This window comes from Hemitrygon akajei, chromosome 10 (genome assembly GCF_048418815.1).
Source record: "Hemitrygon akajei chromosome 10, sHemAka1.3, whole genome shotgun sequence".
Taxonomy (NCBI): Eukaryota; Metazoa; Chordata; class Chondrichthyes; order Myliobatiformes; family Dasyatidae; genus Hemitrygon; species Hemitrygon akajei.
This window is the reverse complement of record NC_133133.1, coordinates 4,136,279-4,155,041: the sequence shown is the minus strand read 5'-3', so window position 1 is coordinate 4,155,041 and position 18,763 is coordinate 4,136,279. Positions and strand designations below refer to the sequence as shown.

The 18,763-nt window shown below is 44.0% G+C and overlaps 1 protein-coding gene across 1 annotated transcript in view; it reads right to left on the bottom strand.

Moving 5' to 3' along the window:
* Positions 1-3,007, bottom strand: part of f9a (coagulation factor IXa) — a 57,770-nt gene extending 54,763 nt beyond the window's left edge. The window contains exon 1 of the mRNA XM_073057758.1: positions 2,989-3,007. The gene's annotated coding sequence lies outside the window, so the exon portion shown is untranslated. The remainder of the gene's footprint in view (positions 1-2,988) is intronic.
* Positions 3,008-18,763: the final 15,756 nt, after the last annotated feature.

Below are 18,763 nucleotides of genomic sequence, written 5' to 3'. Positions count from 1 at the left end.
ATAGTATTAATGGTAAGACTCTTGGCAGTGTGGAGGATCAGAGGGATCTTGGGGTCCGAGTCCATAGGACACTCAAAGCTGCTGTGCAGGTTGACTGTGGTTAAGGAGGCATACGGTGGATTGGCCTTCATCAGCCATGGGATTGAATTCAAGAGCCAAGAGGTAATGTTACAGCTATGTAGGACCCTGGTCAGTCCCCATAAGTAAGTACATGTTCGGTACAGCATTGTAGGCCAAAGGGCATGCATTGTGCTTGGTTCATCACTTCGGGTGGTCCTGAGCTACAAGTCAAGGAGGTCTGAGGGGATCGAATGGTGGCCAGAAAACTTCGTTAATTGAGCTCCAACGGTTGTGCACAAAGTGGTTTGGACTTTGATAAGTTTTGGCACTTTTTCTTTATTTGCTTTTCCTTCATATGTACTGTTTACCCCATATTTACCCCACTGCCGTCCAGCAAAAGGTTCAGGACACTAAAAGCCAGAACAAATAGACTGAAGAACAGCTTCTACCCCAGAGCTGTGGCCTCCATCACACCACTCCCACAGAACAACAACAGAAACTGTGAACACACACATGCACACACAAAGACTCAAATACTTGCACTAATGGCACTTTGTGCATTACTGTGATACTCTGGTGCTGCTGCAACTTATTTTCTGCTACTTATCTATTTAATACTGTTTTTCTATTACTGTCTTGATTTTATCTACCGCTTTGTTTAATTGCCTGAGAGGAAGCCAAACAGAGTTTCACTGTATCAATGTATAATGACAATAAAGATCATTCATTCATTCAAAATCATAATCAAACAGAAACAGGAATCAACCACTTCCCCGACATTCAATATGATCATGGCTGATTTGGCCCAGATCTATCCTGTGCAAGACCCCATACTCTTGAACTCTCGGATTGTTGATAGATTAGATAGTTGAGGATAGTTTCTTGAATGTATTGATTGAAACAGCATGGTAAGAGGCCTTTCCAGACCAATGAACTCGTACCACCCAATTATACCCATGTGACTAGGTAGCCTACAAACCAGTATATCTTTGGAGTGTGAGAAGAAACTGGAACACTCAGAGGAAACCCATGTGGTTACAGGGAGAACATACAAACTCCTTACAGACAGAAGCCGGACTTGGAATCAGTGCACATGTGACAAACTTAGCTAAACTGTCTCTATTTCTTGAGTCATAGGAAAGGTTAAATAGATTAGGACTTTGTTCTTTGCAGCAAGGAGAAGGAGGGAGATTTGATAGAGGTATGCAAAATTATGAGTGGCATAGATAGGGTAAACAGAAACAGGACATTTTCGCTGAGTTGGATGAGACTAAAACTAGAGGTTTAAGGGTGAAATGTGAACATTTTAAGGGGACCCTGAGGGAGATCTTCTTCACTCAGAGGGTGGTGAGAGTATGGAATGTGGTGCCAGTGGTAGATGTAGGTTTGATGACAACAATTAAGAGACATTTGATTAAGAAGGACATGGAGGGCTACGGTCGAGGGGCAGATCAATGGGTCTCGGCAGAGTAATGGATAGATGAGCTAATCACCTAAGCAGTGCTAGTGGAACCTCTGCAAGAATAAGGATGAGTCTTTAAAGACTGCAACAAACAAAAATTTGGTCTATAGAGCAGTCATCCTTCCTACATTACTCAATGGACCATCTACAGTAGGTACCTGAATGCCCTGGAAGATTTTGAGAATCAGCTGGGAGGACAGACACACTAACACCAGGGAGACCTACATGAACAGCATCTCCACCATGATAAAGCAACACCAACTCCTGTTTCCATCCAAGGGGTCAGCGTGGACATGGTGGAGGATTACAAATACCTGGGGATATGAATTAACAATAAACTGGACTGGTCAAAGAACACTGAGGCTGTCTACAAGAAGGGTCAGAGCCGTCTCTATTTCCTGAGGAGACTGAGGTCCTTTAACATCTGCCAGACGATGCTGAGGATGTTCTACGAGTCTGTGGTGGCCAGTGCTATCATGTTTGCTGTGCTGTGCTGGGGCAGCAGGCTGAGGGTAGCAGACACCAACAGAATCAACAAACTCATTCATAAGGCCAGTGATGTTGTGGGGGTGGAACTGGACTCTCTGACGGTGGTGTCTGAAAAGAGGATGCTGTCCAAGTTGCATGCCATCTTGAACAATGTCTCCCATCCACTCCATAATGTACTGGTTAGACACAGGAGTACATTCAGCCAGAGACTCTTTCCACCGAGATGCAACACTGAGCGTTATAGGAAGTTGTTCCTGCCTGTGGCCATCAAACTTTACAATTCCTCCCTCAGAGTGTCAGACACCCTGAGTCAATAGGCTGGTCCTGGACTAATTTCCACTTGGCATTATTTACTTATTATTATTTAATTATTTATGGTTTTATATTGCTATATTTCTACACTATTCTTGGTTGGTGTGACTGTACCGAAACCCAATTTCCCTCAGGATCAATAAGGTACGTCTGTCTGTCTGTCCGTCCGTCCAATAGATAGATCATGACATCTGGATGCCTAACTCACATCTCCCCAAACAGATCCTCGACTCCCAGTTGAACAATAAAACGCTTCAAGGATACAGCAAAGTCAAGCTGAAGAAATTCAACATCACATCTAAAACCTTGGAAGAACATTGCACTTAACAGATACACCTGGAGGAAATCTGTTCCAGAGGGAGCTGCACTACATGAGAATGACTTCAGTTGTACCATGGACAGCAGTGGCAGTGGTGAAAGGAGAGACTGAACAACCACTAACCACAGTCACTACTTACTGCACCAGAATATGTGGATCTCAGATCATCCTCAACAGGCACCTGAGGACCCAGTAGACAATGCCTTAAGAGAACATCATACTCAACTTGAGTGATTGCTCTAGTACTGCTGTGCACAACCTCTATGGCGGAGATTTCCTGGGGTTCAAACCACCACTGCAAGTAGATTCATCTGGAATAATCAAGGCAAACAGGTTAGGACTGTACCTTGGGGAAGGAGCAGGTCAGTAGAAGTATTTGGACAAATCTTGTAAAGTCACTGTATCGAATATGGTTGGTGAAATAGATCCCAAACTTGCGTGCTTCCGTGATTTCATCCTATCAGGGATCACCTGACAAACATAACTCTTCAGTTGTTCCACAGCTCACAGGTTAATCATTTCCTTTCTAGAATGTGACCATTTTGCAATGTTTACTGGCACTCTCCAGCTGTGGACGCATGTATAAATACTCCTCATTTTGGCAATATTTGCTGATATCCCATTGCTCAAGTGTTAATAATTATTACTTACTAATAGAGCACTTTTCATACAGACAATGTAGTTCAAAGTGCTTTATAATGGGTTAAAGTGCAAACATGAAAATAAAAGGCCAAAAGATGTTAATTAAAAGCAAGATTAAATAAATAGGATTTGAACTGGCATTTAAGACCATAAGACCACAGGAAATAGGAGCAGAATTAGGCCAGTTGGCATATCGAGGCTGCTCCACCATTTCATCATGGCTGATCCAATTTCCCTCTCAACCCTGATCTCCTGCCTTTTACCCGTATCCTTTTATGCCCCGACCAATCAAGAAACTATCCACTTCAGCTTTAAATATACCCAATGACTTGGCCTCTACAGCTGCCTGTGGTAAAGAACCACTCTCTGGCAAAAGGAATTCCTCCTCATCTCCATTCTAGAAGGATTCCTCTCTATTCTGAGGGTGTCCTCTGGTCTTAGACTTCCTCATCCACTATTGTCCTGAAAAACGTTGTTTCATTTTTACTGTACCAACAGTTATGGTTGAAATGACAATAAAAGCGACTTGACTATTGAGGTCTATCAACATTCAGTTGAAATTGTACTGTGACTGACTGCAGATTTCGGTGGCATTCATGGACTCAGGGCCTCAAGCTGTGGTGTCTCCTGTTTACAGCTGTCAGGAGAGAGGTGTCGGAGTCGCTGTGCTCCACGGGGTGTGGCACGGTGCAGCACTCGGGCTGGAGTTGGTGCTCCGTCTTCCCCCAGTGTTTACTTGACAGAACAAGGGACTCAGGGTCTGGACCATATACATATGTAATTCACATGATTGTATTTTACTGATATCATAAGACCATAAGATATAGGAGCAGAAGTAGACTATTCAGCCCATCGAGTCTGCTCTGCCATTCAATCATGGGCTGATCCAATTCTTCCAATCATCCTCACTCCCCTGCTTTCTTCCCATACCCTTTGATACCCTGGCTAATCAAGAACCTATCTATCTCTGCCTGAAATGCACCCAATGACTTGGCCTCCACAGCCATTCATGGCAACAAATTCCACAGATTTACCTCCCTCTGACTAAAGTAATTACTCCACATCTCTGTTCTAAATGGATGTCCTTCAATCCTGAAGTCATGCCCACCTGTCCTAGACTCCCCTATCATGGGAAATAACTTTGCCATATCTAATCTGTTCAGGCCTTTTAGCATTTGGAATGTTTCTAAGAGATCCCCCCTCATTCTCCTGAACTCCAGGGAATTCAGCCCAAGAGCTGCCAGGCGTTTCTCAAGATGGTCACCTTTCATTCCTGGAATCATTCTCGTGAATCTTCTCTGAACCCTCTCCAACGTCAGTATATCCTTTCTAAAATAAGGAGCCCAAAACTGCACACAATACTCCAAGTGTGGTCTCTTAGATTCTATACCTCTAGAAATGAATGCCAACATTGCATTCGCCTTCTTCACCTGGAGGTTAACCTTTAGGATATCTTGCACAAGGACTCCCAAGTCCCTTTGCATCTCTGCATTTTGAATTCTCTCCCCATCTAAATAATAGTCTGACCATTTATTTCTTCCACTAAAGTGCGTGACCATACATTTCCAACATTGTATTTCATTTGCCACTTCTTTGTCCATTCTCCTAAACTATCTAAGTCTCTCTGCAGGCTCTCTGCTTCCTCAACACTACCTGCTCCTCCACCTATCTTTGTATCATCAGCAAATTTAGCCACAAATTCACTAATACCATAGTCCAAATCATTGACATACATCATAAAATGCAACAGTCCCAACACCGACCCCTGTGGAACTCCACTGGTAACCAGCAGCCAGCCAGAATAGGATCCCTTTATTCCCACTCTCTGCTTTCTGCCGATCAGCCAATGCTCCATCCATGCTAGCAACTCCCCTGTAATTTCATGGGCTCTTATCTTACTAAGGATGTGGAAGCTATGGAGAGGGTGCAGAGGAGATTTACCGGGATGTTGCCTGGTTTGGAGAACAAGTCATATGAAGCAAGGTTAGCAGAGCTGGGACTTTTCTCTTTGGAGCATAGAAGAATGAGAGGGGACTTGATAGAGGTCTACAAGATTATGAGAGGCATAGATAGGGTGGATGGTCAGTACCTGTTTCCCAGGGCACCAATAGCAAACACCAGAGGGCATATGTACAAAATTAAGGGAGGAAAGTTTAGGGGAGACATCAGGGGTAAGTTTTTTTACACAAAGGGTTGAGAGTGCCTGGAATGACTTGCCAGGGATGGTGGTGGAGGCTAAAACATTAGAGGTATTTAAGAGCCTCTTGGACAGGCACATGGATGAAAGAAAAATGGAGGGTTATGGGGTAGTGTGGGTTTAGTACTTTTTTAAAAGGATTATATGGATTATATTTTTTTAAGCACAACATGGAGGGCTGAAGGGCCTGTACTGTGCTGTAGTGTTCTATGGTTCTATGGTTAAGCAGCCTCATGTACAGCACCTTGTCAAAGGCCTTCTGAAAATCTAAGTACATATATATATTCTATATGTGCTTGCTGTCTTGTATGTTTGGTAAGTAGGCCTCAAGCTGCAGTGTCGCTTGTTTACAGCCACTGCTGAGAGGCGTCAGATCAGTGTGCTCCTCTGGAGGTGGTGTGGCTCGGCAGATAGGCCGCAGGTGGTGCTGCACCCCCAGTGTTCGCTCAGCAAAAGTCAAGCTCTGATGTGGTCATTTGCAGAATTCTACTGTGTTGGATGGCTTGAATTTGGACTCTTTTATTAACTGTCCGTGTCTCTCTTATATGTGCTATATGTGCTTTGTGCTGTGTGTGACTGTTGGTTTTGTGTTTTGCATCTTGACCTCAGAGTAACGCCATCTCGTTTGATTGTATTAATGTGCATTTATGTATGGTTGAATGACAATTAAACTTAAATTGATTGAATTGAATTATGAAACAAAAACAAAAATGGCAAGTAACTCTTCCTAATCAGCTCTAACTGACTCAGACCAGAGAGCTTGAATAGGTTTCATTAAATATGACTGCTGGTGTACAGTGTGTAACCAACTGTTATGTGTCTACACTCATGTGTGTCCATGTTTTTGTTATCTGCTCTCTCTCCATCCAGCTTTCCTTGCTTCGGGTGTGCCGAGCCCCTCTAAATCTCCATTTAGAGCACTGCTGGACCTGTCCCCTTGTCAGGACTGCTCCAATTGGGATTTGGAGTGTGCAATTTCAAAAATCTGGCATCTGGGAACAGGGAGAGAGGGAGAGGGGGAGGGGGAGGGAGAGGGAGAGGGGGAGGGGGAGGGGAGGGGGAGGGGAGGGGAAGGGGTGAGAGGGAGAGAGGGAGAGAGGGAGAGGGGGAGAGGGGGAGAGGGGGGAGAGAGGGAAGATGGGGGAGGGAGGGAGAGGGAGAGATTGAGATTGTGATTCGACCATTAAAGAATCACCTAAGTTTTCATATTAACAAACTTGTAGCCTTCATGTTCTGACCTGTGTTGTGGATTTTGGCTTTTGGATTACTTCCTTGGATTAGGTTGCTCTGGATCACTTTTGTAAATACATGTAAATATACTGCAAAATGGACAGTCTGTGTCTGCCTTGTCCTTTCCCATCACAAACAACACACCACACTGAGGGTGGTCTTGTTTTTACATTGCTACCCTGATACCCCTAGACAAGAGCCAACTTGGGGACATAACATAAATTGGGGGCTCATCCGGGATTTTAACCTGGAACCTCCCACACACCAACTTGCTGGGACGTAACACCAGCCTTTCCTCTTCTAATGTGCAAAGTAGCTTCATGTCAGGGATTTTTATGGAACAGAAGAGATGAAGTAGATCCATGCGTCAAAGGAATTGTATTCAATGGACGAATAGTTTTCGAGATTAGATTAGAGATATTTTCATTTGTTATGTACAGATTGATACATCCAGTGAGCTGCATGGTTTACATCAGTGATTAACTATATGGTGGGGGCAGTCCACAACTGTCACCATACTTCTGCTGCCAACATTACTTACCTACAGTTTACTTGCCCAAATTCATACGTCTATGGAATATGGGAAGAAATCCTAATTGTCACAGGGAAAATGTATAAAGTCCTTATCAATAGCAGTGAAATTGAACCCAGCTCGTTGGAACTGTAAAGCATTACACAAACTGCTACGACGCCTTACCTTGAGAACCACTTGCTTCTGGACATCCCATCCAGGGTATCATCCTGTTGGCCAAGCTTTGGAAAGACTTTATACACTTCGATGAGATGACCTCTTGTTTCTGTAGACCTGATGTCCCAGGACACAAAGAAGTGGACCTTTGCTGCACTCCATCCATTGGATGTGTATCCTTCCTAATGTAGGAAAGCACACTTGATCACTAATTTGGTACGTCATCAAGGACTTCAAAAATTTCTACAGATGTGGAAAGCATTCTGACTGGTTGCATCTCTGTCTGGTAAGGAGGGGTGATTGAACAGAATCGGAAAAAGCTGCAGGAGGTTGTAAAATCACCCAGTTCCATCATGGGCACTAGCTTTCCCAGCCTCAAGGATACCTTCAAAAGGTGATACCTCCAAAAGGCAGCATCCATCATTGAGGACGCCCATCATGCCCTCGTCTCATGGTACCATCAGGGAGGAGGTAGAGGAGATGAAGGCACAAACTCAATGTTTCAGGAACAGCTTCCTCCGCTCCATCATCAGATTACTGAGCAGTTCATCAACCCTAATGATGGCTGTGAGAAAGTTAGTATAGCACAGATGGCAAGGATCTTTGATCATGGATGCTACCTTTTTGAGGCAGCACCTCCTGTTAGAGAAATGGTAGAGAGAAATGAGCTGTGAAGTGTTGGAAAGAGTCCACTACTGGCAACAGCTTCTTACGTTCCTGAGCACTGGAACTGAGCATGATGTAACCAGTCAGGATACTTTGAGTAGTACATCTGTAGATGTATGTAAGGCTGCTCGATGACATAGAAACATAGAAAACCTACAGTACAATACAGGCCCTTTGGCCCACAAAGTTGTGCCGAACATGTCCCAACCTTAGAAATTACTAGGCTTACCTATAGCCCTCTATTTTACTAAGCTCCATGTACCTATCAAAAAGTCTCTTAAAAGACCTGATCATAACCACCTCCACCACCATGGCTGGCAGCCCATTCCACACACTCACCACTCTCTGAGTAAAAAACTTACCCCTGACATCTCCTGTGTACCTACTCCCCAGCACCTTAAACCTGTGTCCTCTTGTGGCAACTATTTCAGCCCCGGGAGAAAGCTTCTGACTATCCACACGATCAATGTCGTTCATCATCTTATACACCTCTATCAGGTCACCTCTCATCCTCTGTCGCTCTAAGGAGAAAAGGCCGAATTCCCTCAACCTATTCTCGTAGGGCATGCTCCCCAATCCAGGCAACATCCTTGTAAATCTCCTCTGCACCCTTTCTATGGCTTCCACATCTTTTCTGTAGTGAGGCAACCAGAACTGAGCACAGTACTCCAAGTAGGGTCTGGCCAGGGTCCTATATAGCTGCAACATTACCTCTCAGCTCCTAAATTCAATTCCACAATTGACAAAGGCCAATACACCATACGCCTTCTCAACCACAGAGTCAACCTGCGCAGCTGCTTTGAGTGTCCTATGGACTCAGATCCCAAGATCCCTCTGATCCTCCAGACTGCCAAGAGTGTTACCATTAATACTATATTCTGTCATCATATTTGACCTACCAAAATGAACCACTTCACACTTATCTGGGTTGAACTCCATCTGCCACTGCTCAGCCCAGTTTTGCATCCTAACAACGTCCCACTGTAACCTCTGACAGCCCTCCACACTATCCACAACATCTCCAACAATTGAGTCATCAGCAAATTTACTAACCCATCACTCCACTTCATCATCCAGGTCATTTATAAAAATCACGAATAGTAGGGACCCAGAACAGATCCCTGAGTCACCCCACTAGTCACCGGCCTCCATGCAGAATATGACCTGTCTACAACCACTTTTTGCCTTCTGTGGGCAAGCCAGTCCTGGATCCACAAAGCAATGTCCCCTTGGATCCCATGCCTCCTTACTTTCTCAATAAGCTTTGCATGGGGTATCTTATCAAATGCCTTGCTGAAATCCATATACACAATGTCTACTGCTCTTCCTTCATCAATGTGTTTAGTCACATCCTCAAAAAATTCAATCAGGCTCATAAGGCATGACCTGCCCTTGACAAAGACATGTTGAATTTCCTTAAACTTCTAAAAGTTGAGAGCTATTTGGAGTTAAGTTTGCTGATGACACTACTGTTATGGGCTAAATTAAAGGGGATGATGAATCAGCATACAGGAGGGAGATTGAAAATTTGGCTGAATGGTTTAATAACAACCTCTCCCTCAATGTCAATAAGGTTAAAGAACTGATTGTAGATTTCAGGAGAGGGAAACCAGAGGTCCATGAGCTTGTACCCATCAGAGGATCAAAAGTTGAGAGGGTCAGTAACTTTAAATTCCTGAGTTTCACTATCTCAGAGGACCTGTCCTAGACACATTACATAAATATAATTGCAAGAAAGCATGACAGCACCTTTACTTCCTGAGAATTCTGTGGAGATTCAACATGTCATTAAAAACCTTGGCAAACAAACTTCTATAGATGTGTGGTGGAAAGTCTGCTGACTTACAGTATTATGGGCTGGTATGGGAACACAAATGCATTTGAGTGGAAAAGCCTACAAAAGATAGTGGATTTGGCCCAGTACATCATGGGTAAAACCTTCCCAACCATTGAGCACATCTACATGAAATATTGCCATAGAAAAGCAGCATCCATCGTCAAAGATCCTCACCACACAGGCCCATGCTCTTTTCTCACTGCTGCCATCAGGTAGAAGGCACAAGTGCCTCAGGACTCACACCACCAGGTTCAAGAACAGTTACTACCTCTCAACCATAGCCTCTTGAACAAAAGGGGATAAATAAGCTGATTTGATTTCTGGTGTTCTCACAACCAATGGTCTCACTTGAAGGACTCTTTCATTTCATATTATTTCATACTTGTTATTTATTGTGAATTATTTATATTTGCATTTATACAGTTCATTGTTCATTGGTCTTGTTTAGTTACTGTTCTATAGATTTGCTAAGTTAAAGAATCTCAGGGTTGTAAGTGGTGTTATGTATGGATGCTGATAATAAATTTTGCTTTGCACTTTGAGTGAAGTTTATTTCTGGAGATTTTACTGCAGCCCCAGAGAGTGAAAAAAGAGAGTTAATTAGAGTCCACCATGAATACTACAGGGCAAATAATTAGTCTCTCTCGAAGAAAATACCACATTTAAACAGAACAAGTTTGGAGCAGTCAGAATGACACTAATACAACTTGGGGCATCAGAGTTAGGAGTTCAATTCTGGTGCCATCTGTAAAAAGTTTTGTACATCCATTTTGTGAAGCATGTGCATTCCTCCAGGCAAAGATGTATAGTCAGTAGATGAATTGGTCACTGAAGTGTCCTGTGATTAGGCAAGGGTTAAATAGATGGGTGGCTGGGCGGTGCAGCTTGTTGGGCTGGAAGAGCCTGTCTGTGCTGTATTTCTAAATAAATAACATCAAATAAAAAACACTTAACTTTTCTAATGTAACACACATAAAATGCTGGAGGAACTCAGCAGGTCAGGCAGCATCTATGGAAATGAATAAACAGTCAATGTTTTGGTCCAACATCCTTCTTCAGGACTGAAAAGGACGGGTGAAGATGCCAGAATAAAAAGGCAGGGGGAGGGGAAGGAGGAGGATAGTCAGAAAGTGATAGGAGAACCAGGTGGCTAGGAAAAGTAAAGGGACGGAGAGAAAGGAATCCCATAGGAGAGAAGAGTGAACGATAGGTGAAAGGAAGGAGAAGAGGACCCGGGGGGTGTGATAGGCAGGTCAGGAGAGAGAGGTCAGAGAGTGAAATAGAGAATATATGAGGGGTAGGGAAACCTTTCTTATCAGAAGGAGAAATCATGTATTCAGGCCTGAGGCTACCCAGATGGAACATAAGGTATTGCTTCTCCACACCAAGGCTGGCCTCATTGTGGCACAAGAGGAGGCCATGAACTAACATGCATCTGGCAGAGAATGAAATGCCAGAGAGGTCCATGAAAGGTGAAGGAAAAAGAAGGCTCGGAGCTATGGCAGAGATTGAGACAGGGCCACCAGGCATCTCTGCGTAGCGGAGAGGGTGGCGCGTAAAAGCAGACAATTGAATGAGAGTACCTATGATCCTCAGTAGGTCCACACTGAGAGACACGAAAGTGGATTTGTAAGCCATGTGGAACAAGATGGTGGTGAATAACAAGTTCCAGGAAAGATATTCCAAACAACACACACAAAATGCTGGAGGAACTCAGCAGACGAGGCAGCATTTATGGAAAAAAGTACTGTCGATGTTTTGGGCCAAAACACTTCCACAGGAAAGATATGTGTCTGTGGTAGCAAGACTAATTCCATATCCCATAAGATATAGGAGCAGAATGAGGCCATTTGGCCCATTGCATCTTTTCCACCATTTCATCATGGCTAATCCAATTTTCCACTCAGCCCCAATCTCCTCCCTTCCCCTGCAACCCTTCATGCCCTGACCAATCAAGAATCTATCAACCTCTGCCTTCAATATACATAAAGACTTGGCCTCCAAAAGACTTAGCTGCCTGTGGCAAAGAATTCCACACATTCACCACCCTCTGTCTAAAGAAATTCTCCTTATCTCCATCCTAAAAGAATGCCCCTTTATTCTCAGGCTGTGTCCTCTGGTTTCAGATTCTCTCACCATAGGAAACGTCCTCTCCACATGCATTCTATGGAGGCCTTTCACCATTCAATAGATTTTAATGAGGTCACCCCTCATTCTTCTGAATTCTAGTGAATACAGGCCCAGAGCCATCAAACATTCTTCATATGGCTAGCCATTCAATCCTGGGATCATTTTCATGAACCTTCTTTGTACCCTCTCCAGTTACAGCACATCCTTTCTTAGATAAGGACAAGTCAGCATACAGAGAAGAGGTGCAGCAGCTAACGGACTGGTGCAGAGCCAACAACCTGTATCTGAATATGAACAAAACAAAAGAGATGGTTGTTGACTTCAGGAGAGCACAGAGCGACTACTCTCCGCTGAACATCGACAGCTCCTCGGTAGAGATCGTTAAGAGCACTAAATTTCTTGGTTTTCACCTGGCGGAGAATCTCACCTGGTCCCTCGACACCAACTCCATAGCCAAGAAAGCCCAGAAGCGTCTCTACTTTCTGCGAAGGCTGAGGAAATTCCATCTTCCACCCCACATCCTCACCACATTCTACAGGGATTGTATTGAGAGCATCCTGAGCAGTTGCATCACTGCCTGGTTTGGAAATTGCACCGTCTCGGATCGTAAGAACTTGTAGCAGATAGTGAGGTCAGCTGAAGGGATCATCAGGGTCTCTCTTCCCGCTGTTACAGACATTTACACCACATGCTGCATCTGCAAAGCTTACAGCATTGTGAAGGACCCCACGCACCCCTCATACAAACTCTTCTCCCTCCTGCCGTCTGGCAAAAGGTACCGAAGCATTTGGGCTCTCACGACCAGACTGTGCAACAGTTTCTTCCCCCAAGCCATTAGACTCCTCAATTCCTAGAGTCTAGTCTGACACCAACCTACACACACACTCAGCTGAACACCACTCCACTCCCTTTGCAATTGTTGCTCATTTGTTTCTCAATTCCTGCTAAAACATTGTTTCAATTTACATCATTTATTATATTGTAATTTGCCCTTTACTGTGCCTATGGTCTTGTTTATTAATTATTGTACTGTCTTGCACTGTTTTGTGCTCTTTATGTAGTCCCGTGTAGGTCTGGAGTCTAATGTAGTTTTGTGTTGTTTCATGTATCACCATGGTCCTGGAGGAACATTTTTTCATTTTTACTGTGTACTGTACCAGCAGTTATGGTTGACATGACAATAAAAGCAACTTGTCTTGACTTGACTTGAAACATTCTCACAACACTCCAAGTGAGGCCTCACCAGTGCATTGTAAAGTCTCAACATTACATTCTTGCTTTTATATTGTAGCCCTCTTGAAATGAATGCTAACATTGCATTTGCCTTCCTCACCACAGAGTCAACCTGTAATTAATCTTTAGGAAATCCTGCACGAGGACTCCCAGATCCCTCCGTGCCTCACTGTTTTTATATTTTCACTCCATTTACAATATAGTCAACTCTTCCTTTTCTTCTCCCAAAGTGCATGTTTATACACTTCCCAACACTGTATTCCAACTGCTACTTCTTTGCCCATTCTCCTAATCTGTCTATCCTTCTGTAACCTCTTTACTTCCTCAAAAATACTTGCCCTTCCACCCATCATCACATTGTCTACAAACCTTGCAACAAAGCCATCAATTCCATAATCCAAATCATTGACATATAGCGTAAAAAGAATCATTCCCAACACAGACCCCTGTGGAACACCATGAGTCACCACAAACAGCCAGATAAGTTTCCCTTTATTCTCACTCTTTGCCTCCTACCAATTAGCCACTGCTTTATCTGTTCTAGAATCTTTTCTGTAATAGCATGGGCTTGTTAAAGAGCCTCATGTGTGGCACTTTGTCAAAGGCTTCTGAAAATCCAAATACACATTAAGCGATTTTCCTTTCTCTATCCTACTTGTTATTTCTTCAAATAATTCCAACAGAATTCCAAAGAATTTGTCAGGTATGACTTTCCCTTGAGGAAACCATGCTGACTATGGCCTATTTTATCATGTGCTTCCAAGTACCCTGACACCTGATCCTTAATAATCGAGTCTAACATCTTCCCAAACACTGAGGTCAGACTAACTGGCCTATAGTTTCCTTTCTTCTGCCTCTCTCGCTTCTTGAAGAGTGGAGTGATATTTGCAATTTTCCAGTCTTCCAGAGTCATTCAGGAATCTAGTGATTCTTGTAAGATCGTTACTAATGCCTCCATAATAGAACATAGAACATAGAATAGTACAGCACATTACAGGCCCTTTGGCCCACAATGTTGTGCCGACCCGCAAACCCTGCCTCCCATATAACCCTCCAACTTAAATTCCTCCATATACCTGTCTAGTAGTCTCTTAAACTTCACTAATGGATCTGCCTTCACCACTGACTCAGGCAGTGCATTCCATGCACCAACCACTCTCTGAGTAAAAAACCTTCCTCTAATATCCCCCTTGAACTTCCCTCCCCTTACCTTAAAGCCATGTCCCCTTGTACTGAGCAGTGGTGCCCTGGGGAAGAGGCACTGGCTGTCCACTCTATCTATTCCTCTTAATATCTTGTATACCTCTACCATGTCTCCTCTCATTCTCCTTCTCTCCAAAGAGTAAAGCCCTAGATCCCTTCATCTCTGATCATAATGCATATTCTCTAAACTAGGCAGCACCCTGGTAAATCTCCTCTGTACCCTTTCCAATGTTTCCACATCCTTCCTATACTGAGGCAACCAGAACTGGACACAGTACTCCAAGTGTGGCCTAACTAGAGTTTTATAGAGCTGCATCATTACATCACGTCTCTTAAACTCTATCCCTCGACTTATGAAAGCTAACACCCCATAAGCTTTCTTAACTACCCTATCTACCTGTGAGGCAACTTTCAGGGATCTGTGGACATATACCCCCAGATCCCTCTGCTCCTCCACACTACCAAGTATCCTGCCATTTATTTTGTACTCTGACTTGGAGTTTGTCCTTCCAAAGTGTACTACTTCACACTTCTCTGGGTTGAACTCCATCTGCCACTTCTCAGCCCACTTCTGCATCCTATCAATGTCTCTCTGCAATCTTCGACAATCTTCTACACTATCTACACCACCACCAACCTTTGTGTCTTCTGCAAACTTGCCAACCCACCTTTCTACCCCCACATCCAGGTCATTAATAAAAATCACAAAAAGTAGAGGTCCCAGAACCAATCCTTGTGGGACACCACTGGTCACAATCCTCCAATACTTGCTCCACCACAACCCTCTGCTTTCTGCAGGCAAGCCAATTCTGAATCCACCTGGCCAAACCTCCCTGGATCCCATGCCTTCTGACTTTCTGAATAAGCCTACCATGTGAAACCTTGTAACCTTAAAGGTGATGGAAAAGGGCCAGTAAAATCATGAAAGATCCCATCCACCCTCCTTCTGGACTGTTTGTCCCACTCCCATCAGAGGGGTGGTTACATAGCATCCACGGCAGAACCAACAGACCTAAAAACAGTTACTTTCCCCAAGCAGTAAGGCTGATCGACACCCTCACCCATCATTCCACCCCTCACACCTCCAACCAGCACGACTTTATCATTGCCTGTTCGAGACTCCTGTGCCTACAACCGATCTACAGTGTGTGTATACCATATATGCTATCTTATGTATTTATATTTATTGTATCTTTTATTATTGTGTTATTTATCTTAATGCAGTTTTTTGTGGTACATCGGATCCCGAGTAATTATTATTTTGTTGTCCTTTACACTTGTGTACAGGAAATGACATTAAAAAAATCTTTGATCGTGAATCTTGAATCTATTACTCTAATTACCATATGGCCAAGATGTGGATACAAAACTTACCTGTCTGCTGGGAAATTTAACCAGGTAATTAAATAAATTGGGAATGAAAAGCTGGCATCAGGAACTGCAAGATGGGACTCCCAGAACATGACAAAATCTCATTTGGTTTATAACGTCCCTTGGGAGGTCCAGCTTGTGTGTGATATTAGACACGGCAATGTGGTAACGTCCTCACTGCTTACTGTTTAAGAGTTGGACAATAAATGGTGACATTGCCAGGCATCCCACATCACAAGAATAAAGGTTTTTAGTTTAAATCTTATTTTAAAAAGACATTAATATTCAGCTACAAAAGAATCTGATTTCAATTGTTCATCAAATGTAAAAGACGTGAGTGGATAGTGGACTGCTGGAAAATAATGCTGGAGAGGTCGTAATGGGTGCAACAAAATGGCAGATGAACTGAGTAAGTATTTTACAAAAATCTGCACTGTGGAAGACGCTGGCCACAGTTCCTGCCCCCTGACACCTGAAGTTCCAAGTGTCAGGGCATTGAAGTGTGTGAAATTACCATAACCAGACAAGAGGTTCTTAGGAAACTGAGAACTCTGAAGGTAGATAAGTCACCTGGACCAGATGGTGTACACCCCAGAGTTCTGAAAATGTCTGAGGAGATCAGGCAGGAAGAGGATGAAGTCCTGAAGTGTGAGTTTCGGGAACTAGGCAGAAGGCTGAAGAACAGGACCTCAAGGGTGGCGTTCTCAGGATTGCTGCCAGTGCTACGTGATAGTGACGGTAAGAATTGGAGGAGATGGCAGTTGAATGCGTGGCTGAGGAGTTGGTGAGGGGCAGGGTTTTAGATTTTTGGATCATTAGGATCTCTTCTGGGGAAGGTGGGACCTGTACAGATTGGGTGGGTTGCACCTGAACTTGAGGGAGCAATATCCTTGCAGGTAGGTTTGATAGCATGGTTCGGGAGGGTTTAAACTAATTTGCAAGGGGGATGGGACCCGGAGCAATAGAGCAGTGAAAGAAATGCATGGAGTAAAGCCAGATCTAACATATAGAGAGGCTTTGAGGAAAGAGAAGCAGAATAAAGGGTGTAAGGGTAGTAAGGTAGAAGAGCTAAAGTGTGTGTACTTCAATGCAAGAAGTATCAGGAACAAAGGTGATGAATTGAAAGCTTGGATACATACATGGAATTATGATGTAGTGGCCATTACAGAGACTTGGCTGGCACCAGGGCAGGAATGGATTCTCAATATTCCTGGATTTCAGTGCTTTAAAAGGGATAGAGAGGGGGGGAAAAGGGGAGGAGGGGTGGCATTACTGGTCAGGGATACTATTACAGCTACGGAAAGGGTGGGTAATGTAGCAGGATCCTCTTTTTGAGTCAGTATGGGTGGAAGTCAAGAACAGGAAGGGAGCAGTTACTCTACTGGGGGTATTCTATAGGCTCCCTGGTAGCAGCAGAGATACAGAGGAGTAGATTGGGAGGCAGATTTTGGAAAGGTGCAAAAATAACAGGGTTGTTATCATGGGTGACTTTAACTTCCCTAATATTGATTGGCACTTGATTAGTTTCAAGGGTTTAGATGGGGCAGGGTTTGTTAAGTGTGTCCAGGATGGATTCCTGTCACAGTGTGTTGACAGGCTGACTAGGGGGAATGCCATACTAGACATAGTATTAGGTAACGAACCGGGTCAGGTCACAGATCTCTAGGTGAGTGAGATCTAGGGGGACAGTGATCACCGCTCCCTGGCCTTTAGCATTATCATGGAAAAGGATAGAATCACAGAGGACAGGAAAATTTTTAATTGGGGAAGGGCAAATTATGAGGCTATAAGGCTAGAACTTGCAGGTGTGAATTGGGATGATGTTTTTGCAGGGAAATGTACTATGGACATGTGGTCGATATTTAAGGATCTCTTGCAGGATGTTAGGGATAAATTTGTCCTGGTGAGGAAGATAAAGAATGGTAGGGTGAAGGAACCATGGGTGACAAGTGAACTGGAAAATCTAGTCAGGTGGAAGAAGGCAGCATACATGAGGTTTAGGAAGTAAGGATCAGATGGGTCTATTGAGGAATATAGGGTAGAAAGAAAGGAGCTTAAGAAGGGGCTGAGAAGAGCAAGAAGGGGGCATGAGAAGGCCTTGGGGAGTAGGGTAAAGGAAAACCTGAAGGCATTCTTCAATTATGTGAAGAACAAAAGGATGACAGGAGTGAAGGTAGGAACGATTAGAGATAAAAGTGGGAAGATGTGCCTGGAGGCTGTGGAAGTGAGCGAGGTCCTCAATGAATACTTCTCTTCGGTATTCACCAATGAGATGGAACTTGATGACGGTGAGGACAATATAAGCGAGGTTGATGTTCTGGAGCATGTTGATATTAAGGGAGAGGAGGTGTTAGAGTTGTTAAAATACATTAGGACCTATAAGTCCCCGGGGCCTGATGGCATATTCCCCAGGCTGCTCCACGAGGCGAGGGAAGAGATTGCTGAGCCTCTGGCAAGGATCTTTATGTCCTCGTTGTCCACGGGAATGGTACCGGAGGATTGCAGAGGCAAATGTTGTCCCCTTGTTCAAAAAAGGTAGTAGGGATAGTCCGGGTAATTATAGACCAGTAAGCCTTACGTCTGTGGTGGGAAAGCTGTTGGAAAAGATTCCAGGTAAGTGTGCTAAGCTTTTGGGAGTAAACCATGAGTGAAAAGTCTGGAGCTGGAGTCCCTATAGCAGTCCTACATCAAGTTCAATGTTGACTGGCAACTCCTGTGACACTGCTGATACCAAACTGTATCGGTCTCTGCTGCTCCTTTGGGTTCATTGGATGCATGGAGAGGGGGAGCTTGCTACATGGGCACCAGCTTGCTCTCCATATCGTACTGCCCAGGCTCGTGTATCTAGACTGCAAGGACGCAATATCCATGGTCACCTCCGACCAACGGAGGCCTCGGATCAGATCAGATGTATTTGCACAATT